Source organism: Malurus melanocephalus, unplaced genomic scaffold, assembly GCF_030028575.1.
Source record: "Malurus melanocephalus ecotype Western Australia unplaced genomic scaffold, MMel_1.1 scaffold_222, whole genome shotgun sequence".
Taxonomy (NCBI): domain Eukaryota; kingdom Metazoa; phylum Chordata; class Aves; order Passeriformes; family Maluridae; genus Malurus; species Malurus melanocephalus.
Window position 1 is genome coordinate 70,490 of NW_026623454.1, and position 6,168 is coordinate 76,657.

Below are 6,168 nucleotides of genomic sequence, written 5' to 3' on the forward strand. Positions count from 1 at the left end.
GATTAATGTTCTTTATTACTCTGGGGAAATGGGTAAGTGGAGGCAAGGAGGAGCTATCCCCARACCACACGGCAAAGCATTAGGAGAGCCAGGAAAACTGTCCAAAACTCCAGAGCTCTGCAGCTGCTGAGCAGCTCAGCTGCCAGCCATGGCTTTGTGTTGGCACATAAATGCAATATGGAACGGACAGAAGGGGAGAAGGACTGTCAACCTGGGGCAAAAATAAAAGTCTGATTTATTTGAGAGTTTCCTTCTGTGTAATGATCTGTGTATACACCCTAATCCACTCCAAACAAAGGCAGGGAATGCCTCTGAAGGGCACACAGCCAAATCACGCTGAGGTTTTCTGGAATGTGCCACTTCTTTCTGTGATATCCTCACTACAACCACACAGAAAAATCCCAATCCAGTACTCAGCATAGTCACTGGGAAGGCTTCTGTGAGTTTTTATGAGTTTGGTATCAAAMCATTATAGAGCAGTTTATGGGACACTTACTGAATTTATGCTGAGATGAATAAGAAAGTACCAAAAAGTGAGGGATTTTTGCATTTCTACCTGGGCTGAGATAGTTTGACTATCATGACATCTAACCTACATAAGAACTCAGGGCACAGTTCCCACAGGACCTCTGTGTTTTATGGTTGCCCCATCATATTCTGAGCTCTTCTTTGGTTTCTTTAAGGAAAATGAGCTGAAACAGTCCTAAGAAGCACAGATGACTGCTAAAAATTAAAATTAAGACAAAAAGAAGGACAGGTATTTTCTGTGACTTCAGTGAACTGAATGGTTACATTGAGTACCGAGACAACACTCACAATGTCACAAGTTAGACACAAGGTCTAATTGTGCATAAATATGGGACTTGTTTTGTCCCATTCTTTTTCCTTTTTTCTCCCTGTGTTTGTCTTTATAGTGTGTTTTCCATTTGATAGGTCCCCTGCTCTTATTTCAAGTCTTTTTTTTTTCCTGTTAACACAGCAATTAAAAGACTTCAAATAGAAAAATATCAGGAGCAGAAGGTGGAAGAGGATAAACTTTTGTCACAGTGTGAGAAGAAAAAGAAGCTTCCAAACATATGTATACACATATGCATATATTCATGTCTACGTGTACATAATATATGTATATGTAACATATAAATATATTAAAATATAAATATATTAAAAATATACCTATTGACCATGTTCTGCACAGCATGTTTTTATTTTGGACTGAATGGTAATTTAATGCAGTCAAATTTGGAAGCAAAAGCTTCAGCAAATCACTTTTTTGCTAACTATAAATGATGCACCTCACCAGTTAATTTATGGGTAAATCATAGAAAGTGTTACTCACGCACCAAGGCGGGAAAAGATTTTTTTTTGTGCATGTCCAACATTTGGTACAGATTTTTGCTGTGAATGACTGATGAAAACATTCTGATTTCATGTCTGTGTTCTTCTATATTGGGATGCAGATGAGATTAGACAGGGAAGAGGAATGCAAAGAATAGCAATAGCTATATCTTTTTTCTATCTTATGAGTAAAAGTTTAGAGCAACTGAGGCAGGATATGAGAGTATGTAGATGCCTGCTCTGGCTGCATGAAAAATCACTGGATCTTACAGACTTGTGCTTATGCTCTGTAGGCTTATGCTCTTGTAAACTTTTACATAAGCAACAAAAAATTACAGACTTTTCTATATCAATGGAAAATATGGGACTAATGCCTTGCAGCTGTTGTGCACCCTTTTTATCACCATTGTGTTCCTGACTCTCTTTTGGCTTGGACCCACCTGGTTATGTCCCAAACACTGCCTGACTGTGGTCCAGGAGACGCCACCAAGGGTGCAGGAGTGAGCAAAGGTTTACCCAGACTAAAGCAAGCCTTGCCACAACAATTGAGAGCTAAAGCAGGGGCTGGGGGCCTGTTGGCTCTGCTGGTGGAGATGCAGACAGAGGTTCTGTTCGGAAAACCAGCCACCCATTTCTAGCCACAGCCCCCCAGGCTCGCAAAAAAAAATTAAATGCCCAGTTTTTGTCGAATTTGGAAACTGTGTAACATTTCTCCATGGTCCTGGTGTGACCCACATGCTGCGCAAGTCAACAGTGTTTCATGGTATGTACCTGTGCTTGGATTAGTTAGTTTTGGATAACGCTGCATTTCCAACCACAAGTATGAAAATTCTCAGTCAGGAAATTATTTTGCAAAAGTGCAATTACAATAAGCAAAAATCAATGGGAATGGTAAAACAGTTCTCAGTATTATTTTATAACACTAAAAAGTATTGTACAGAGGAAAGTAAGCCTACAGGCTGGACACCAGGTTTATTTTTCCATACCCTGTGACAACTGGATGCTCTCATTAGAGTCCTAAGAAAGTCAAGTATTTCAGGTAGCCACATCCAAGACAGTAAATCTGAACTTAAAAAAAAAAAAAAAAAAACCTTTTGTGATCTTTATTTTATTCTGCCTCCTGAAAACTTTAAGAGTTTTCTTTTTGCCCATTAGTAACATCAAAACATTGAAGGGAAGGGAGATACAAAGCTAATAAAATATAAGCTGACACAAAATGATAAGGCATTTTCTTCTTGACTGGTCGTTTGGATTTTCATTTTAATAATCTCTTCTGCAGTACAAAGGCTAACATCTCAATCTTTATCTCTTCTTAAATGAATTGTTCCCTGTTTATATTTTTGAATCTATTACAGGGACATGAATGCATGGAAGGAGCAAAACTTTTTCCATTTGAAAAAAACCCAAACTACCCATGGCATAGAAAAATTTTAGAGCTTCAGGTTTTAAATTTAAAATAAGAAGTCTAGATAATATGCCATGATTATGTATGGTAAAAAAAATGCATTTTTGTGTACAATAATTTACGACTGATCTATTTTTTTTTCTGTATTAGAATGTATTTCCACCAGACTGTGATTTTGGTGGAAGAAACAGACAATGAGTAAAAAATTATATCGGCTAGGAAGAATGAAGGCTGAAACGGAGTAAACATGGAAAAAAGTGTTTAACTATCACTAATCCCATCACAGTCAGCCTCCTTTACAATCAGGACAAAAGTCTTGTCTTATTTTTTACAAGAAGCAGATCATACTAATATCCTTRTAGAGCACTTAGATGATACAGTCTCATCCTGAAGTTCGTGCTATGAAAAAACATACATCTCCCAAAAGATTTTAAAGTCACTTCACCTCCTATTTTACAAGAGGTTTCCCAAGTATTGGCTTCACCGCTGTCCTCTCGCTGTCGAGGTGGCTGTGGCCGTCCTGGACACGGAGCCAATCGCCACAAATGAAACGTGGGGAAAGCAGCTGCAGGTCTCACCAAGTGCAGCAGACACAGCAGGTGTTCGACACTTCTGAAAAACCAGCGTTGAACACCTCTGTTTACACCCAAGCTGGCAATAAAGGAAGGAAAGGATCTCCCACATTTGTTATCCAGAGCCACATTAGCCTCCAGACGATGCTTCTCTCCTTTTTAAGGCTTGGCCTCAATTTGGATGGAAGCATTTTCTTTTAGAATTTTTAGATATTGCAGCTTTTTTTCTAGTTGTGGAAGAAGGCTTAATCTAGGTCTAACCTCAATTGAAATAAATAAGATTTCTAAATAAGCAAGCTGAGCAAAACTCCATACTTTTGGAGTTATTTGAGGTTACTATATCAAAGAATGTGTATGCATAACCACTTAAAATTCTCAGACAGAAAGCAGGCAGTAAGAAAACAAGGACTAATGATTGTTCTAGCCCTGAGAGGGAGCCCAAAACCCTTACTATAATCAATGAAAATAATGTTAAATTTGATGTCTAATTGCTCTTACCGCCTTTGGCCATGCAAACCTGTGGCAGGCACAAGAGAAAATATTAATTTGTMACATCAGAAGTAGTCAAGTTCTAGTGCTGTTTAAACATTCTGCCATAAACGTTTAAAACTTTTAATGTTCTCAAGGGCCCAGCTCCAATATGCCAAGACTAGAGCCTGCTCATGGAGAAGAAACAGTCAGTGAGAATCACTGATTTCTCCAGGGTTTTGCAAAGTGAACAAGCATCTCTCTGGCCTGGCAGGATCAGGACTTATCTATTTGCTTTACATCCTCAAATGTAAGTATTTGATCCTCCAAACAGTGTCAGTGTCCATCGACTGACAAGTGACATCAGCTCCGCAATTCATTTAAAACATCTGATCTCCAAGCAACTGGCTTCCCAGATGAAAAGCCCTACGTGTGGAATTTACACCTACCCACCTTTTAAGTGGAGAGTTTATTACCTAGTGGTTTTCAGCTGATATTTAGGAATGTCTTTTTAATACCCCTGTTAACAGAAGTTGAAAGGAGGTTTGACTATGTGGTTGGTCTTTAATGTCCACTGGCTGCCTCAGCCAGAAGGAAAGGCAAAGCTGGGGGAGGAAGAAGAGTCTAATAAAATTAATTTGGCTCAGAAATGAGAAGTAATAGGTAATATCAAAATAATAGAAGCTGTTTCTGCGGGAGAACTCTGTTATCACTTAGTGCAGCTTGATTATATCAGCTTTCACATTTAGTTTAAAAAACTGCTGTCAGCTGTAATGGAGTGGATATATCTCAGTTTTTCATGGGAGAAGCTGAGGGTTACCTGTTGCAAATACTTCAAGATCAGCAATGCCTCCTTTCCTACCCAAAAGCATACATTCAAATTTCATAAATTGTGAAGTACAATATATCTTATCCCCAACWGTTTCTTCTACTGTCCCACAAACAGTGAGGTGATTGCCTTTGCCATGTAACAGTGGTTTCACAGACCTGATTAAAAAACTGGAATAGCACCTAAGGTGTTGTAGTCTTGCTTGCCTGCTATTACAATGGGCTTTCATGCATTYGTTTTGCAACATGATGACTTTTCCAAGACCAAATAAATCTTACAAGGAATTCCAATAGCCAGGAAAATTGCATCATGAGCTCAGTTGTGACTGTAGTTGAGCTGCAGAGCTGAAGCTGGGTATTTATGGCGGGAGTTATTTTTCAGTTGCTGTGATTACATTTCAGCTTAGGCTGTTCCTTTTTGTTCACTGAACCTCCTCATCAGTATCTGYTCATTTCTTCCTCCCCCATGTCCTAACACTAGAATTGCTACATGCTGCTAATAGAAACCATGTTTCATCTCCCTGCTAAATGAAATTGAGCTCTGGGCACAGCCTGTAGTTCAGTCTAATAATTATAAAAAGGTTCAATAGTCTGGATAACAGACAACATACACGTGTTAGATTRCAAATTTTATTTAACACTTACATATTTCACATTCTGAAATAAAATGCTGTGTTCGAGCACTTTTCAGAATACGTGGTTAGCCTGCGGGTAAGGACCATTGATTTCAAACTGCAATCATAAATTTCCTGGCAAGTTGTTAAATCTCAATTCTAATCACATTCAATCCCACCAAAAAACCCAAGTCCATCCTTCACCCTATTGATGAATCTGAATGGGATGCTAATTTTGGTTGTTTTTTTTTTATATTTGCTCAGAATGCTTCCATGAATTTTGCCTACCGAATTGAGCTCAGTCTCATAACAGTCCCATGAATACATTTGAGTAAAATTGCTCACATTTTTTATAGGTAATGCTGCATATGCAGAAGTTTTCAAATGGTATTGAAATACGGGTAGTGGTTAATGTCTTGGAGAGCAGAGCTTCCATCAGATGGACTGGAGAAAATTATCTGGGAGCAGCATTGGGATGTGCAAAGGAAACAAAGGCAAATCCCTGCACTGGCTGGGATAATCCCATGCAGGCTCAGAGGGACAAGCCAGGAATGAGTTTCCCAGAAGAGCTGGGCAACCTGGTGGGTTGAAACACTGGAGCRGGTCCAGAGAAGGGTCACCAAGCTGGCCAGGGGACCAGTGAATGTGGCATTTGGGCAGAGRGCCAGGAGCTGGGCCTGCCAAGACAGCTCACATCTTACCACTGCCTGCAGCCACCTGATGGGAAGGTGAAAAGGACAGCACCCAAGTGCTTTGCACACTAAGAGAAAGAGGCAAAACCACAGTTTCTGCATCTTAAAAGCCTTTGACCTTTCACTGATGCATTACAGGTTTCCTGCTGGTGATAGAAGACACAGATATTTTTCCTGCCAGATTAGATTTTTGGACAGTTGTSTTTGGGTTACAAGGCCATAGGACAGAGGTCTATGTTCTCTACCACCGAAGA